Here is a 3,571-nt window from a genome sequence, read left to right on the forward strand (position 1 = left end):
CCTATGCATAATAAAGAACCAAATGAGCTTCAGAGGAGACTGATAAGCACAATGGGGTGAGAAAAAGCTCTTGCATGGCCTAAAAAGGCTAAGGTAGCTTACAGAGTATTTTAAAAGTAGGTAAGCCTCTGTTTCCTAATGCAAAAGGAACAGGACATTCAAAATCAAAAAAAAAAAAAACCTTTATCACTCAGCATGGGTGCAGACAAATTGAGGAACTCATCATACACAAGGTCATTTTGTCCTAGAAATGATAAAGATTCAAAAAGAGATTGAAAATTGCACATGGGTACAAAGAGCTACTGAAAGCTTCTGCAATAAGGAAGTCAAACTACTGCATCAGGATCTAATCCTTTCTAATCATTTCCAGCTCAGAAGAGGCCAGAATTAGATTTAACCTGTATGGGGTAAGCAATTCCACATCTATCTGGAACAAGACTAAAATATCTTCCTGGTCTAATAAGGTCCCAAGTCGGAATGAATATAGTATTTTCCCTGTCATATTAGACAGAATGCGGCTTATTCTTTTTTTTTTTTTAAGCTGTTTGAAAACTGTTTCAAACTTTGCACATCTGACAAGGTTGGCCAAGAGGCAAAAAATGTACTGATAGATTCTTCTGTCTCTGAAAATATTTTTTTCTGTGGAAAATATAAGATACGTGAATTATAGCAACAAACACAGGGTGCTTTTCAACACATAGCTATTCTAAAACAGACTTAAGAATCATTTATTTTCAAATACTCCTCCAAATGAAAAAAAGCTGTGTTCAAATTCAGAAAGAGAAGAGAGATCTCTTTGAGTCTAAGTAGAAAGCTGCTAGACAGTCTGCTGGGATTCATGCCCTGAATATACATATAATCATAAAAAAGGATATGTTGGCTGCCTACACTTATGTCTATGTTTTCAGATGGCACTCAGCCTGTTCACATATTGATTTGACTTTTTTGTGTAGGAATGGGTGCCAAGGTGTGTTGGGTTTAGATGGACAGCTTGCGTAATTAACATTGCTCATGCCATATCACTCCTTTGGGTGTGCCAAAAAATCATAACACCAGTTGGCATTGTATTTTGTAGAAAGAATAGTCTGCTTTAGATGGGAAACAGAAGACAAGATATATCATGCTGCATAGCCGTAATTACATGGGAAGCTACATCATCATCAAATTCAGTCTTGTATCGAGGCGCACTTAGAGTTGTGCAAGTTTCCATAAAATGGCAAAAGTTTGTCTTGGGTGGCTGATACAGCCTCTCCCAAAACCAGTATTATCTTCAGGTCCTCAGAAGTATTTCGCATCTCATTGGGATTAAGGTGTCATTGACTTTGTCATGGTGTTGCACTGTTAAGGCCAGCTCACTGCAAGAGGGGAGTGGAGGGGAAATGAAGCCGGAGGAAATGGGCTTACTCCCCCTCCTCAGCCAGTCGGCTGCATGTGTTATCCTGTCATTGCCCTTCTGTGAAAACTCCCCTTGCGTTTGATGTACTGTTTTGCAGAAATACGATCACGTAATCCCCCTTACTCTAGTGCAGCTGAGCCCAGTCCTGCTAGGAAGGTTATTAAAAGAACATCGCCAAAAAAAAAGGCAATTTCTCCAGGACAGACTGTTTAAAAGGACGTTTAGGAGCAAAAAGAACTGAACTGGTGCAGCTTCTGCACCAGCAGGTTACAGAAGGAAGGCTGCTCAGTGCAGGAGAGAGAGAAGAAGGAGGTCTTTAGTTCTGCTGGCTAAACTGCATTTTTACTATTACCAGGAAATAGTCCATTGCCTGATTTTTCACAGGTTAGTATTAATATTTTATTTATTTTACTGAGAGATTTATAAGAGGGAAAATTACACTTTTTCTATAAAATTTTGGAAGACAATCTATGAATTGCAAGGCGTTGATATATCCTTGTGTATCTGCACTAGACAGTTGCAGTACTCAAGTCTGTGTATGTATCCATTATTTTTCCTTTGGTATTTAATAGCCATTCTGATATTCTGATTTCCGCTTTCTCCTGTGTCTCATCTTCGAGATCAGATGTGCTGAAGTTGAGATTCCTTCTCTTAGGCTGAGGCAGGAGAGAAATTAATGTCACTGCCAACATCCAGCTTCTCTTCCATCACTCAGGATATTAGCAGCTGTTATTGTCTCTCACTATAGTTGTGCTAACTTTTCCACCCTCACCTTGTCCTCTGCAGCACAAAATCTCCAATCTTGCCTCTTTACTTCCCATCCTGTAGAGAACTTTCGGGGTAGCTACAGAAACTCTCCCTCAGTTGGACAAGCATTTGTTCATGCAAACATTTAAAATACATCTGGTTCCCACAGCTTGTCATTGTGATCAAGTATTGCGCAACTACTGTTCACAAACAGGACTAGGTATCACACCTTGAACTCACTGAAAGATTCACTGTTAACTCAGTGGGAGTGGGATCACCCCAGCAGCTCGAGCCAATACTCCCAGGATCATGGATGGGCTCCCCACCGAGTTCAGTGGACTTGGGATAACTGTCTATTTGAAATCTCAATGTTCATAAGAGGCATTTTCCAGAACTGTCACGGACCTTTTTTGTACGCTACGGAATTTGAAGTTGCTAAAATCAGGGTTTTAGAATGAAATCAGCACTAAAGTCTTCAAAGCAGTGTCTCTTACTATTATTTTTGTTATTTAAGCCTACTTTTCTTATTATAATAACCGCTTTACTGCAACATGAAAAGCATAGATATTAAAAACAACTTTTCAACAGTGATGGGGAAAAAGAAGGCTTTCTTTTATTACGTAACTTCTGGGTATAATTTCTTCACTATAGCATAGCTAGCTTTTTATGTTTAATAACATTTATTTTTAATAAATTAAATGATCTATGTTCAACATTGAGGAAGAAACAGCTGGTGATCTAGGAAAGAGCATAAACATTTGGATTACTTATGGTCTTATAAGCAGTGAGACATAAGCAGTGGCACAGAGCTGAAGTTTTTCTGGGCTGAGCCCAAAGTGAACTAAAATGGCTTATCTATACACAGATAATTGTGCTATTTATTTAACTACAGGTTAAGTTGTCTTATTTTTGATAATTATTTTTTATTATGGAGGTAGACTCATTTTTCAGCGAGCACCACAATTAGTATGGTTGACAGCTGATTTGTCTATCTCCAAACCTTTGTACTGACATGTGATGTCTATCTTAGAGACATGCTTATTGTAGCGTATGATTTACGTGGGCTTACTCTGCCTGTAATTGCTATGACACATCATAATCAAAATCAGAAACCAAAACTTTAATCAGTCCCAACAACAGTCTCACTTCAAATAAAAAAATCATTTTTCCAACACTTGTGCGCCAGGAACTACGCAGACTTTTGTAAGTGCAATCCAAATTAATACGACTGCTAAATTTGCTAACTTACCGTTTGAATTTTTCATGATAGCTAACACATAAAATTATCCGTGCTCTCAGCAATGGGCCTGCTGTTATTCTGAGGGTAGGAGGCACCTTAAAGCTAACTCTACTGCCAGTAGCTGTATATCATCACCAGTGACAGACTCCCTCGGTCCCGCAGGGATTTCTTGTCAGACTGAGTCGGGC

Source organism: Struthio camelus, chromosome 2 (genome assembly GCF_040807025.1).
Source record: "Struthio camelus isolate bStrCam1 chromosome 2, bStrCam1.hap1, whole genome shotgun sequence".
NCBI classification, from domain to species: domain Eukaryota; kingdom Metazoa; phylum Chordata; class Aves; order Struthioniformes; family Struthionidae; genus Struthio; species Struthio camelus.